This window comes from Coccinella septempunctata, chromosome 1 (assembly GCF_907165205.1).
Source record: "Coccinella septempunctata chromosome 1, icCocSept1.1, whole genome shotgun sequence".
Lineage (NCBI taxonomy): Eukaryota > Metazoa > Arthropoda > Insecta > Coleoptera > Coccinellidae > Coccinella > Coccinella septempunctata.
In genome coordinates, this window is record NC_058189.1 from 4,664,183 (window position 1) to 4,681,199 (window position 17,017).

The window sequence follows — 17,017 nt, forward strand, 5'->3', positions numbered from 1 at the left end:
CTGTTAGACTTCAAATTGTATTGCCATAATTTAACCAATTCTGTAACATTTCGAATTAATATGAACGATACTTGATGAAAATCCATAACTAAACGATTAAACTGAGTTAGGTACAGGATTTCAACTAACATGAGTTATTTAACCATTACATGCCAGAGTAGCATCTAATACAACTCTACCAACTGAAGATGTATGTCAGTAAAATCATGTAATAAAATTTTTTAGTTTGATTCTATATCTATTAGTGTTTTCAAAAGACTAATGATGATTCTCGAATTTCAACCACCACTTGATATACAGGGTAAAAATGACCGCCAGTTTGATGGAAGTTTGATACGTGGGCGTTTCGCTATATTCCCATTCCTTAACTTTATGTTGTACCAAAGCAGTAAAAACAAGATGTTCTACTCGAGTTGAATTTATTCGTGACCATAAGCTACGAACCCAGCAGGTATGTGAGTTTTCCAGACAAAAAAAAAAATAAAATAATTTCATGAATAATTCCTGTTTTTGAAAAGCTGATTCTACTTGTACGCTTCATAGTATTCATCGCCTAAGGGCATCTCCTCGTTGCTTTCACATTTTTATCTGCTGAATTTACGAAGTCACCTAACGGCAAACGTTGTTCTCTCTCCGGAAGATGTTAATAATAAATTTTAACACGGTATGAGGCCCTGGCCCGGGTCTGATTTATTTATATGCTCAAGGTGGCGGTATACAGTTGTTATGAGGTCACTTCTTTCTTTTTGTAGTCTGCTAAAGGCTTTATGCCTTTGAAATATTAACAAGAATGATATTTATAAGAACTGCGGTAGGTATTCTGCTGCAATGGTTATGCGCTCTGGTAGGTATATGTAGGACCCGTACATTATGGATACACATTGTCTTCATGTTACGGTTTGAGAGAGACCCTTGTTTTTGCGACGCCTAGTCCATTATAACGTTGAATTATGGGGGAGAGTTTCCTGCTTGATAAAATGTTCTGACTGCCATCTCCAAGTTCCAAGTTCAATGGAGTCACTTGATGATCCATTTCGAACCATCTAATTAGCCTCAACTTAGATATTATTATTATCGTTGATTCCTTATTCAATTAAATCCTGAGGACATCGTCAACGGTATTGACAAATCCGACGACACGATGCCCCCCCCCTCCTCGTACTGCGTGAGGATCCAGGACTGGCTTCCTCATATTTATGGTTCCTGGGCCAGCCAGTTCTGGACACCTGCACACTATATACAGGCCTTTCCCAAGCCCACAAAAGTGTTCGGGTCAAGCAGGTGTTAACCTTGATGTCTTTTCGAAATTTCATTGGCTTTTTCATTTCCCTCAATACTGCAGTGACCTGGCGGAGAGACACTTTATTGCTTCTGGCCAGTTGCTTGATGGTATTACGGCATTTTCACATCAAGGCATAACCCTGGCGGTACGAATATAGGGTACTCACCGTTGCCTAGATATCCGTTGTGATGTGTACGTGCAAAGTTTTCTGATTTATTTTTAAACACTCTAAAGCACACGTACATGTAGCTGGTCCCTCTTCCTGTAAAATAGAGGACCTATGTTCCAAGGTCTCAACATAGCTAATATTAATATACATAGAGGGCTTCTCTGCTGGAGTGACGATGAAGAACTGTCAGATCAGTTTTTGGCAAAAAAAAACATTCAATTCAGTATGGAATTTAAAAAAGAGCGTACTCCTATTCCCAGATGTTTTCGTTGAAGGTAAACCGAACGAAAAACGCAGACATGGTATATAGAAAAGCATCACATGCAAAGATATCTACATGAGGAGTCCAATCACCAAGTATAACCACCTATAAAAAAATGAGGAGTGTGGAAAAGGCTCGACATTCATATACGACAATGTTTTGATATCTAGTTAGCCTAGACCAGTTCCATGCATAAAAAAATATTGCGTTACCATTGCGAAGAATAATAACTCATTAGAAGTGTCAATGTGGAGTTTGAGGTCAAAAAAGTAAACCAGAGTTACGCAATAAATTAAAAGAAAGTAGATGTCCACCAAAATTGTGAAAATCGAAAAATTTTAGTATCGAGTCATCATCAAGTACCTGTATTTAAAAGGGTTAAGAGGTAAGCAGATTTACGAAGATATGCTTAATACCCTTGACGATCAATGTCCTTCGTGTGCGACCTCGAAAAATTAAACTACAAGCTTCAAAAGAGGTAAATTTTCCATTGAAGATGATGACCGATCGGGAAGGCCAGTTTCTGTGTCAGTCCCCGAAAATATCGATGCAGTTCATGACATGATTTTATCAGACCATCGAATTGGGCTAAAACGGATATCTGAAGTGCTGGATATTTCATACGAACGCGTTCATCATATAATTCACGTCAATTTGGACACGAAAAAAAGTGCTGCAAAATGGATCCCCAGATGTTTGAATGTTGACCAAAAGCGTGCAAGCATTGCGTTCGATCTGTGCTCGATTTGAAAACGATGTAGACTTCTTAAACCGAATTATTACTATGGATGGGACTTGGGTACATTTCTACGATCCAGAAACAAAGCAACAATCGATGAAATGGCGGCACTCTGGTTTTACAAGAAGTTACTAAGAAGTCTCGTGTCCAAAAATCTGCTGGAAAAGTTCTTGCTTCAGTTTTTTGGGACTGCCATGGAGTAATCATGATTGATTTTTTGGATAAGGGTAGAACAATAACCGGAGACTACTATTCGACATTACTGACCACTCTACGGAAAAAAATTAAAGAGAAAAGACGCGGAAAGCTATCCAAAGGTGTTTTGTTTTTGCAGCTCCTGCACACAAATCTCATGTTGCCATGCAAAATTTTCGTGATTTAGGGTTTGAATTACTAGAACATCCCCGTTATTCACTAGATTTGGCTCCATCCGACTATCGTCTCTTTCCTAAACTGAAAAAAAGTTTAAAAGGTCGTAAATTTTGTCGTAAAAGCTGTTGAGGTCTGGTTTGCAGAGCAAGGAGAAACATTTTTTTTGAAAGGTCGAGAAACGTTCCAGGTTCGCTGTCCTAAATGTATCCAATTAAGAGGAGAATATGTTGAGTAATAAAATATTTTGATATTGAAATTTTGTTTGTTTCTATAGTAGGCTAAGAATTTTTCAATATATCCTCATATGTTAGCTGAAACAAATCTATAGAAGGTAAATTAAGGTAATTATTTGCGAAAAATATCTCAAATTTAAATGGGTTTACTGTGAAGGAAATTGGAAAAGCATTGAAGCAAAAACTGCCAACACAGGAATTGCGCTCATCGGTGTTTTCTGGCAGAGAGGCTTAATTGAATCCGATTCCTGGTGTGACGGCTGGAGTTGGAAAACTCCTGGAAAACACGTCATAAGGACTGCCAGGGACACAATCATTACAGTTTCGCAAGCAGGTATTTCTAGAATACCTAGCGGTGTGGTTTACATCGGAACAACCAAAAGAAGCATGCACAGTACACGAAACTCAAAGAATAAAAAAGACGTAGACTCAATGATACGGTTAAGAAAGATCTCGCAGAACACGCCATGAAAGATGTACTTTGATTAATGTTTTCGAGGACAGAAATTATTTTCAACATGAAGAGTTACTATACGCCTGGCTACCAGCCGTTAATAAGGCGAATGTAAAACCACTGGGATATTAAAGGAAAGCACCAATAAATACAGGCCACATAACATCAGTTTCGGAGCAATATCCCATTGATAAAATCTAAGACAAAATATTCTTCCGAGGATATGTACCGCAGTCGTATGTGAAATTTCAGGCGAAAAAAACAAAAAGAAATTTCAAATATTCAAACTGAAGGAAATGTTATATCTATCGAATTTTGTGGAATTACTTATCATACAAAAACAAAAAAAGTATATACTTCGAAATGGCAGCAAAAACTACGCGTAAGAGCATTCAAAAAATCTCGTGAATTTTCTATTATTAGCTTGTGCAAAAAAGTATAGTCGAGAGCAAAACAGCTGTGCTAACGTCATTTTTTCAATTTACGCAGGAAGACAAGACCTCATCTCGTCATTCTGACTACAACGGCCCCCTTTACACGCTTCTTTTCATCACGTTTTCCATTTAAAACAGATTTTCTACGTATCCTCTGATCTGACGCTAATTTTCCTTAACCTTATGGTCGCCTTCTCCTCACGTTATCTCATTTTGGGAGCAATTTTCCTGAAAATTATGTTGTTCTCAGACGTTCCCTTAAAGATAGAAATTAACTTCCCTTACTTCCCATGTTAGATTTCAATCTTGGATGTCATCACGCTTCTTATCCTTCAATCAGAGGAGTTTAACCCTTTCTGAGGATGAAGGATTTTCAGGAAACAATTAACGATAAGGTAAATTCTCGTTTCGTTTTAGAATTGAAATATTATGTGTAATGAATGTTCATCCTTTGTAACTCTGTGTTGTATATGGAGGAATATGGAGTCGACTACCACATATATATGAAAATAAACGGATAGTATATAGAGCTCATAAGTCATGATAATATTCATGGTCATGTACCGAAGAAAGTATTCAAAATAATCTGCTCCACAAGAGTAAGGGATATCGTATTCAATCGTTTTTGAAAGTATGCGATCTTCGAGAAAATCGCTGTAAAATCATTTAAAACTCAATAACAACTTGAATCGATCCAATAAAAATCAGTATGAGACATTTCGTCAATCTGGTCGCCTTTTTTCTGAAGTTTGGTTCTTTGCATATATGCATCATGAATGTTCTTATTTTGAAATGAAGTCAGTTTATCAACGGCTTCGATTTGAAACGAGTTTTCTGAAAATTCCAAGACGTAAATTAACAAACGCTGAGGCTAATAGGGCTATCGGAATGCTACAGGATGGCCTAACTCAGGTTGTTGTAGCGGAAAGGCTCCATGTCAGCCAAAGTGTGATATATCGACTTTGGAGTAGGTTCAGGGAGACCGGTTCCGTGTTGGAAAGACCAAGGCTTGGTGGGCGACGAAATACAACACCTGCTCAGGATCGTTTCATCACCGTTTCGGCGAGAAGAAACCCTACATCTACGTGAAGAATGCTACGGAATACTCTTCAAAATGCAGATGGGGTCCAAGTTTCCATCGAAACCATCAGACGACGTTTGCGAGAGGTGAATCTAGGTTCTAGACGTCCATTAAGAGGAGTTCCATTAACACGTGACCATAAGCGTCAAAGACTGGAATGGGCAAGGCAACATATCAATTGGAACGATCAATGGCGTAGTGTCCTTTTCACTGATGAATCCAGGTATGGACGATTTTCAGATTCTCGAAGAATAAGGGTATGGAAAATCCCACGCATACCCCGTAATCGTCGCTATGTCCAAGAAGTCCATCCATTCCGAGGGGGTAGTGTTATGGTATGGGCCGGGATATGTTTCAACGGGCGCACATATCTACACATTTGTCCTAGGAATATGACCGCCTTACACTACAGGGAGCATGTCATTGACAATCTTGTGCCAAATTTTTACGCTGCTTTTGGTGAAACTATTCAATTTCTAGACGATAACGCTAGACCGCACCGTGCAGCCATAGTTGAGAATGCGCGCGAGGAGCTTGGTATTCCTCATTTACCAATACCTTCACACTCACCAGATTTTAATTGCATGGAACATGCATGGGATATGCTCCAAAGAAGATTAGATAATCATCAACCTACCCCAGAATCCTTAAATGATCTGAGAGAGCTTCTGCCCCGTTTATGGAACCAAATTCCACAAAAAATGTTCAACAACCTCGTGTGTAGTATGCAAAGAACATGTCAAGCTGTAATTGATGCCCGTGGAGGCCATACATTGTATTGATAGTCTTAAAATGCTTGAATTCTCTGGGAATAAAATTTCATTATTTTACTCGATTTTTCTTAACCCTTCTATATACGCTGCAGACTTGCAGGCTAAATTTAATTTGCAACTTGAAATCATAATAATATCAATTTTCATCACAAAAATCTTACTCTAACTGTGTTTTTTGCAATTTAAGTCAAAATCCCTAACTCATGGTGGGAAGTTTATTTCGCCCATCTCCAACTGAATGTACTGAATTTTTTTTTATTGTACTACATCAGGTTGGCATGATTTCGGTGCCATTTGAACTCTTCAGAGCAACACAACTCCCGCACCTCGAAATGGAACCAATTGATAGCCCTCTTATACAATGGCAGTGGTCACAACAGTGTTGGAATACACATTCGGCAGAATGTATACAATTGCTCAAATCAATCCAAATCAAATCCAAATCAATCCAAAAGGACGCAACCTAATAAAAATTATTATGGACAAAAATTATGGAGTAATCTCATCAGGCAAACCAACATACTGGCCCACTGACCCAAACAAAATTCCTGATCTACTAGACTTCTTTGTTTCAAATGGCATCAGCAATAATTATATCAATATAGAATCGACTTCAGACCTATCATCTGATCATACACCCATTTTGATAACTCTCAGTACGTCAGCAATATTTAAAAAGAATAAGCCTACACTTACAACGGGCAAAACAAATTGGGAATTATTCAGGGAAATATTGACTAGAGATATCACACTTGATATCAATCTACAACAACCAGAAGACTTGGAAATTGCTTCAAACTATATAACAGAAATGATTCAAAAAGCAGCTTGGGAAAGCACACCGCCTACAACAGGAAAAAATAATTTCGAAACAGAAGTACCCCTGCAAATCAGAGAATTATTGACCGAGAAAAGAAGAGCGAGAAATAGATGGCAAAGATCACGTAATCCCATTGACAAGACGATATACAATCGACTCACCAGAAAACTGCGCAAAATACTTCAGGAACATTTCAATTCAAAATTCCAGAATCATCTCCAACAGATCGATGATAATAACGACCACAACATCTGGAAAGCCACAAAGAAGCTGAAAAGACCCATAACAAGAAAACCTCCTATTAAAACACCCAACGGAGAATGGGCAAAATCAGATGAGGAAAAAGTGAATACCTTTGCCACCCATCTTAATCAAGTTTTCTCCCCAAATCACCCACAACCGAACAATAGTGAAGAAGAAATCGACACATTTCTGGATGCTGCCTGCCAAATGTCTCTCCCCATTAAACCCTTCACACCTAGAGAAGTATGGCAGGAAATCAGAAAACTCAAAAATAAAAAAGCACCAGGATACGACCTCATTACTGCAGAAATATTGAAAAAACTACCGAAAAAGGGAATAGCTCTTCTTGTTAAAATTTTCAACAGAATGATGAGCCTCTCATACTTTCCCACTATATGGAAATATGCTGAGATAATAATGATACATAAGGCGAATAAACCCGAAAATGATGTGAAATCTTATAGACCCATAAGTCTCTTACCAGTTATTGGAAAACTTTTCGAAAAACTACTACTGAAACGACTGAAAAGCGATATAAACTTGCAAGACATAATACCAGACCATCAACATGGATTTAGACAAAACCACTCAACAGCTCACCAAATTCATCGCATAGTTAACAGAATTTCCACCAGTATTGAAGAAAACAAATTCTGTTCAGCTGTCTTTCTCGACTCGTCTCAGGCATTTGATAAGGTATGGCATAAAGGTCTCCTGTATAAATTGAAAAAACTACTTCCACAACCGTACTTTCTTATGCTAAAATCTTATTTAGCAAATCGACATTTTGCGGTCAAATTCGAAGGAGCGATATCAAACCCCCATCAAATTAGATCAGGAGTTCCTCAAGGAAGCATACTTGGACCAATCCTATACCTCATTTATACATCTGACCTACCAACAAATCAGAACACCACGATAGCTACTTATGCAGATGATGTAGCAACCTTGGCAACTCATGAGAATGCTGAAACGGCTTCGGAATATCTTCAACAACACTTGAACGACCTAGAAGATTGGTATAAAAAATGGCGTCTGCAAATAAATGAAACCAAATCTGTACATGTTACATTCACCAATAGAAGAAGCTTATGCCCTCCGGTCAAAATAAACAACAAACAAATACCTGTCAGTTCTGATGCAAAATACCTTGGCATGCATCTAGATCAACGTCTCACCTGGAAAAAACATATTCAAGCAAAGAAACAACAGATCAATCTAAAAATTCGAGGCATGTACTGGCTCATAGGCAGAAAGTCAAAATTATCGATTGAAAATAAGGTTCTGATATATAAGGCAATAATCAAACCAATATGGACCTACGGCATTCAATTTTGGGGATGCGCAAAACCATCGAATACGGGAATTATTCAGAGAGCCCAATCAAAAATACTCCGCTCTATAACAGATGCCCCTTGGTACGTCTCCAATCTCACAATTCATAACGATCTAGGAATACCATTCATTACAGAAGAAATCAGAAATCGTTTCAACCGATATCAGCAGAACCTGCAAGGTCACGAAAACAACCTCATTAATCAACTAACTGAGAATCCATTCAACATAAGAAGATTGAAGAGAACTTGGCCAGTTGACTTGAATTAAGAATATAGTAAAGAAGAATATTAATAGGTTAATATCTTCAACATGTCTGTACATTCATCACGTTTGCTCAATACTTTATATAAGTAGATTGTAAACCTCAATAAAGAGCTATAACAAAAAAAAAAAAAAAAAAATTGCTCAAATACTCAGAATGCGGAAATTACATATATTGCGGTGATCAAGCAGTAGGGAGATGCGGCAAATACTACAACAATTTGTATTAAAATTTTGATGTCTGTGAAAAACAACAGAAGTCTACCAGTGAACAATATTATCCAGGGACGAGGTATCAAATTTTGCCTAGTTGTGGTATGCTCTGAGGCATAACAATTTACTAGAAAAAAGCTCTTTGGAAATCGTTTGAATATCTACGGCTATGAGTTAATTAATTAGGTAAGTCGAAGTTGGTACGGAGCAGAAATCGTAAAGCGTCCTATATTCATAATTCAATTATCGGAATGAAAATAAATTTTAATTAGATATTTCCCGATCTCTTTCAATTTTTTTGTGTTCGAGGCTATGTTTGCATAGCAACAAGGGATGAAATTCGATTATTGTAATGAGTAGCTGTTTTGCTCGTCCGTTTTCATTTACCACCGAACTGGGTGTGATAGTGGCTAAATATTTCCAGAGTTCATCAGTTCGTCGCCAACTGAACTGTGGAATGAAAATGTTCGGTGCCTTAACCTGATATTCACCATTGTTCGAATTTTTTTCCAATTGAGTGTGGAAAAGATGGTTCGCTTAGTAGGAAACATGCTACAACAAAAACTCCATTCACATTTATTTTAGCAGTCGGTTGGCCATGAAATAATTTTCTCTCTAGTTTTTGTAACTAGAACGGAGTAAGGTTGGCGCTCATGAAATGTCGTTAATGTCATAACGCCGCGCCGTTGCCACAACTTATATCAATTTTTATTACGAAAATGCCGAAAGTGATTGAAGAAAGAGACGGGGTTTCAGGAAATGCTATTTAGAATTCAGGTCCGCTCATTCAAATAGTTATACCCTGATATTCTAAAATCCACAATACGTCAGACGGTAGCGAACATATTCAATGTAAGTGAATTTATATAACGTTTCATCTGAATGTAAACGACTTATATTTCAGCTGAATATTTCCACAATCAGAAAGATTGTGAAGGAAGAGGATGACAAAGAATTTCCTTCTATTGGGAGACACAAAAAAGTGTTGGCATTTGAGAATTTTATGTTTGAGTGAATTAATGCGAAAAGTTTACAACAGGATTTTCGATTAATGTCATCGTAGAATAAGTTCCCGAAAATTGATTTTTCTATTTTTCATTTGACTTGTCCTATACATTCCCTAATAGCACACAACGTCCATGGGACGTACAATTCATGTCCATTTAACGTCGGAACGTCCATGGACTTGATTTGTATGTCCTTTGGACGTCCGTTTCCGGACAGTTTTAGGACGTTTACGATATATATCCATTGTTAGTCCGATTTATGTACAATGTCCGTATCTGATATCCATTGGATGCCCGTGATGGACATAATACGGACTATATGACATGTGTTCGTATCATATAGTTCCAAAATAGTCCCTGACCGACTTAATACAGGGCAATGTCAAAAATATGTTCTTACTGGATATCCATTAGGTGTCCGTGATGAACACAGTACGGACCATATAACTTATACATATATATTATATGGTCCGTATAACGTCCATCACGTACACCTAGTGGATATCCGGTAGGGACATCTTTTGAATGTCCTCAGCGGATATTCACTAGGAGTCCGTACTGGATGTAATATGGACCAAATAACATGTATGTATTACATGGTCCGTATAACGCCCATCACGGACACCTAGAGGATATCCGGTAGGGACATCTTTTGAACGTCCATACCGGATATTCACTAGGAGTCCGTAATGGACGTAATATGGACCAAATTACATATACACATTACATGGTCCGTATAACGTCCATCACGGATACCTAGTGGATATCCGGTAGGGACATCTTTTGAATGTCCATACCGGATATTCACTAGGAGTCCGTAATATGGACCAAATAAAACATACATGTATATCAATGAACACCAAAATTTAATATTATCAATGAATATGTTAACGGCATGCAGACAATTATTGAATTCTGAAAAAGTACACCTGTCTGCATGCCGTTAACATATTCATTGATATTTAATTCACAGACATTAATTCCACTACTCAATTTAATATTATGTTTCACCAAACTCCAGTTTTCCGCTTTGTAGTATATGAATATCTTACGAATATTATATTATGTATAACGTTATGATTAACGAAGACTAAATACTTGAGTAATTACTATTATAAAATAATCTTTGTTTGAGTTGTAAGACTAAACTAGTTTTTATTATATGGTATTTCTGTATTAATCGACTACTATTCCATAAATCAGTTAACAATATAATGAATATGTTCCTACAAGTAGGTATATTGTATAGTCTCGGTAGCTAGGACGGTTGCAGCGAAGGCTCAGTAATGCGATGTCCCCACATACTCGCGAGTTCGCATCCGGGCCAAGTGTAAAAACTTTCTAGTAAAGTATGGATGGAAATGAGAAAAACACAGAAAATACCATCTGCGACTGAGTGTAAGACATTGGGTTCTAGGACATTAAAATTCTAATAGATGGGATAGCCAACGTCGTGGTAAATTTTTGTACCGTTGAGATAGCAAATGATGGTCCGGGATATCCATTGGACGTCCGCGATGGACGTCCGAATTCGGTTCAAAGTTGTGACATTTGTACGTCCCTCGGATGTCCATAGAACGTCCATTGTACCAGAAATGGACGTCCCATGGATGTCCGTAATGTCCGAAGGGGACGTCCTATGGATGTCCATAGGACTACTCTGTGCTATTAGGGTTGTAAATGTCTTAAGGTACCAATAAATACCAAATTAATATTATTATATCAATGTATTGAGATGACCAGCCACAAATACGCGGCAGTTGTCCTGTTAATTGTTTATTCATGTGAAATTTTTGTTCAAAGGTGAAGTTCATCTTGACTTGAAACTTCCTTTAATCCTTTTTACTTATATCGATGCAAGATGATTTTTGTTGAAGAATTTAACATTCTTGTGATTATCTGTCAATTCCTTCGGGAGATACCCATTCCCAACCACTGCATCATATGCATTTAATCTTCGGGTTAATATTTTTGAAATCTACAACTGCTGTAACGTATTCAAATTTTAGCCAAAGAAGATAACGAATATTAACTCTGCTCAAGCTAGTGCATATTATGATATAATACTGATCTCTTGTATTTTCCATGCAATTAACTGGATTTGGTTTGGCTTCAATCAGTTTGTATAAACTTCAATGATGTTCGTCACATATTTTCCGAAGAGATTCGACATAGTGATAAAATACGTAATAACAGAAACTTTTACGAAAAACGGACAACATAGCGCTGATTTGAAACCAAAAAATGTTTTGACAAGCTACATAACCCCACATTTTCGTACTATACAGAGTGAAATGTGTCCAATTTCCATGTCCAACCGAGTGCTAAAATATAAGTGAATGGAGTATAGTTGTCATTTCAAAACTTTCAAAACCGTCATTTAAGTAAATATTCACCTTCGAAATGAGGGACTTCATTGTGTGTATTACCACCTTTAGCATTCTTAAGCTATTAACCACTACACTCCATCGTTCTATTCGTTCTAATATGTGCGTCATCAAGAGCGATTTTCCACGGTATTATAAATGAACAAAATGCAACGAACATCCACCTGATTTCACCCTAAATTAAAGACTTCGTCGCGGGCGAAACGAAATTACCTAATTCACAGGTTACCCCATCGACACTGCAGGGAGCGTGACAAACCAACGTTGCCGGATACGCCGTGATGGCATCAAACACGTGAGGGAATTCACGGAAATGTTTATTATCTGAAACACTGACCGGATTAGATAATGGAAATACAATTTGATTAACATCCCTGACATCGATAAAACACTTTACGAGCCATTTTCTCCGCCGTACTCCTTTTGCCCCTTTCTTGCCAAGGAAACTCGCAGCAGAATTAATGACATAGAAGGTCGGTAGGTTTGGTAATGGATGCTGAATTCATCTCGACCTCTCACCCAGAAAATTCAAACTTGCGTTCCAAGTGGAAGCAATCAAGAGATGTTCATTAATATTTAGTGGCTGAACCCGATTTTCCTTCATATCTTGAAAGATCTATATTCTGGCGTTACCAAGAGCATCACTGTTTTGTTCCATCGAATGAGAAACCTTCAAAATTCGTAAACAATGGGGAATTCTCCTCAAATTGGGTTATCACTGCATATGCAAGTTTAAACTGAATAATTATGAGTTTCATTCATGATATTTTCAAATTCACCGCGGAAACTATTCAAAATCATCCTTCAAATAAGGGGTTTTAAATTTAAATTGCTTTGTGCGGAGGATTTGGCAACAGCGCATACAAGACAATGAAAAGAACAATGTCCGATCAGCTTGTTTATAAAATAACAGCTGTTGATCTACAAGCGCGTACTTACTGGCGAGCTCCAACTGCAACCGGCCATAAAAATCCCATAAAATTTTACGACCTTCCTCGTTCGTCGCAGACTTCATAGACAGCCATCTTTGTCTATCTCATCAAGATAATGCATTTGTTGTCCTTTATTATTATCAAGGCATATTTCAGCTGTTGCCAGCTTGTTCAATTCTCACAAAACGCTTTAAACTTAAATACCCATTTTTATTTTTCATTTTTAAGTGCTTAAAATAATTTTTTTCGGGTAACGGTTGAAATGGTTTTTTCAAAATGTGACGTTTCACAGATATTTCATAAAAAACACATCATTTTCGTCAGAAGGAGTATTCCCTATTGGCAATGTGGTACCTACTTTTGTAATGCAGAGACCCCCACAGAGGGTGACAATTTGAAAACTTGCCAGTCCAATTATGTCACGACATGGATGATTTCAGAGGAAATGCCGAAACAGGTCAATTTCGACTCTATTCGAGGACTATATCGAGGACTATTGGTTGAAAATAGTGCACGTATTCTATTCGGACTGCCAAATGTCCTTGTCCCTTATATTCGATTTAAGAAAAGAGTTGGACCATAAAGTTTTACGCGACAGTATTGGAATCGTATTTTGTGGAATATAGGACAGAATTGGTGATGAGTCGAGAAAGGAGTGTTTACCATTAATACTGTTAGATCATCCCGAAGAAGAACCGCTGAAGTTTGGTGATAAAGATGAATAAGACGATACCCAGGTGACCACACTACAGAGCAGCTATATAGCGGAAATATATCCAGTGTTCCTTGTTTTGTGATCTAAATATAGCATTCAGGGCACAAATAAAGAACAGTAATATGCAGCTATGCTCCTATATCCGCCTCAAACAAGGAACACATCTCCTTTCTGAAGAGAGTATGAATAGTGCAAATATAGATCATACAAATATTTGTTCCAAATGAGATATTTATATAATACATAAATGTGATATGAAAAAACAAATCAAATTATGGAAATTAATATGAAATATTGCTATAACATTGGACTGGAAATTTTTGTGTTTTCAATAGGTTTTCAACAATCATTGTTGAAAAGATAATTCCAAAGCATCTCATATCAGTTCGGTGAAGTATGTGAATGAATGGAATATGGAATGGTCTTATGTTCAAAAACTACCTACCTTTTCATTAATTTCAGATTGAAAAATTGATGACAAAAGATTAGAGCAAAAAGTAATAGCACTAGAAGGAATATATTGCATTATGATGGGCTTATAACTGTTCTCTAAAAAAGAAAATCCGAAAGATATGATTTGTTCATTTATTTCTACAAATTACATGCAGTATGTGAAGAAATAACTAATCTCATCTTTCTCACCAAGCAGCTCATAATATATTCAAATAAAATGTTTATATGCTGGATATATAATAGAATCAAAGCCTATTATGTCTCATAGGACTACTATGAAAACACATAACAAAGTTCCCTATTAGATCTCCAAAAAAAAAAAAACATAACAGATATGTCACCTTGGTAGATTATTGCAATAACAATAATTTCTCCTCGATGTGAATGTGTAGAAAATGAGTTTTGTCAAACACAGAGAGAACTGAAAAAAAGGGGAATTATCCCAAAAAAAAAAAGAATATCATATAAAAAATTAAAAAAAAAAAGTTTTTGTTCATGTGTTCAACATACACTGTAGTACACTGCACTGCTTGCCCTATCAACAGGATAGACGAAAACGGATACAAAATATTGGGAGAAGGAACAACAATTCAACATCAACATGTCAACACTTGCTTTATGTCGACGCGTCGAGGTCAAGAATGAAAGTAGACGCCCAACTCTGCAATTTACCCCTTATCGGTTTCTTTTCTATTCAACGATGAACCTTGCATTCATACAACATGTCCCATTAAAGTAATTTTCTACTTCTTAGTGAACCTTAGAGTCATATCTCCACCTCGATAAAATTCCTCTTCAAATTTTTCATTTTATCCTCATTCTTCCATTTCGAGAAGAATGTGTCATCCGTTTTTTTCTAGCTGCTATAGTTCTCGAGATCCTCTGAGTATACTACGAATTTCGCCCATCCTGTACATAATTTGTACATGAGAAATTGAAGAAATCATTCCATATAATATTCTTCCATGAAAAACCTTCTTATTTAACGACGAAAATAGTATCGTTGCATTATTGATATTGGACGTATGAACGAACAGGCTGATAGAATGACTTCTTCATAAGAAATGATCGAATTAATTGAATAATTCAATGAGAAATGTCACAGAATTCATCATCCGGGAACTTAATTTTACTCATTTAAATATTTCAGTATTATGTGAAACTTTCATTCTATTTGAATGAAATGAGGTGAATTATTAATGTCTCTTTTTCTGTGAGCTAAAGATACTTACATTCGATCCAATTGTTTACGCTCTATCTATCGCCTTATTATAATCGTATTATATAATCTGTTTTTTATTCAATTATCACTTATAAATAGGTAGTCAAATATGAAGGTGAAGAAATTTCATTTCAGAATTCGAACTTGAAAGTCTTAAGAAATGTTTTATAACAAAATTCGTATTATCCATTATGTATTCTGCCACTTCGAGATAAATGAGAATTTTCCATCGAGCTTAAGTCCTTTTCCAAATTTCCAACGTAGGATTAGTTTTCATGATAGAAGACACAAACAAATATTTTCCAAACTCTTGGGTAACCTGGTGAATAAATATCCCATCTCTTTATTAGAGGTGGAGGCGGAAACCAAAACACGAAGGACGTAGAAACCCTCGAATAAGTGAAGAGCAAAGATAAATGTTTTCAACATGAAATAAAATTCAAATATTTGAGGTTTCCTGGAGTACACTTCAGAACGCGTTGGTTATTATCGCATCAAGAAAGCTTGGGTAACAGCGTTTCCATACTTTCCTTTCGTCAGTTGGGCTTTTTCTGAAGGTGAAAATATTTTCAGGTTGTTTTCCTACCGAGTGATTCCTTTGAAGTGTCGACTGCGTTCCTTCGGCATACTCAGCAATCTTTCAGTAACGATTTTCGAAATGTATACTCACAGAAACCCACAAATCCGGCTTCCCGACGAATATTCCTGACACAAAACGTGAAATTATCGAATTCAGTTTATATTCCTACTTATAAAATAGATATTTGAGGGACTGGAAAGTTTTCTGAATTGATGTGATGTGAGCGACATCTGTGTTTCAAATGTGTTAAGAGGACCCTAAGACTGGTTAAAATATCAATTCGAGGGCCATTCGCAAAAGTTTATGTAATTTAGTATGATTTGAGGTGGCCATTTTGATCAAAGAGTTTTTGAATATTTTGACTCTTGTATACCGCCTTTTGTTCATCTGGCTTCTTCTAGTGGCTGATTATTGAATTTTGTTGTCTCACTTCTTGGTGAAAACCCCAGAATATCGAATTATTGAATGGTGGATCAAATAAAATTGACTTCTTGAAATTAAGTTTTTTACCTGACTCTTCTAAATCTTTTCGGATGGCTGTTTATTATGCGAATTTTCAGTCCATCCTGTCATACGGATTAATTTTCTGGGGTGGCAGTGTGCATGCGGAATCAGTTTTCAAATTGCAGAAAATGGCGGTTCGGACAATATTCGCTTATAGACAATCCTGCGTAATAGCAAATATTTTTCGGACCCGGGAACCATGATTTTGCTGTTCAATGCATTTGTGAGGAGCAAACTGGAGTTTGGATGCATTGTGTGGAACCCAATATACGAGTGCCATAGACATCACATGGAGGCTGTTCAGAGAAGGTTTTTCAAATACTTGATATTTAAGGAGGAGGGTGTTTATCCGATGCGAGGCTTTGATCATGCTGTTTTGTAAGATAAATTGGGTGCAGTTAAGCTTGATGTCAGGAGGGGCGTTGCTTGTTTGAGGTTCCTTCATGGACTCTTGAATGGTACTGTTGACTGTCTCGCTAGAGCAGGATTTCATGTACGACGTCCAAGTTCAAGATCTGCACACATGTTCAACATTGCTACACC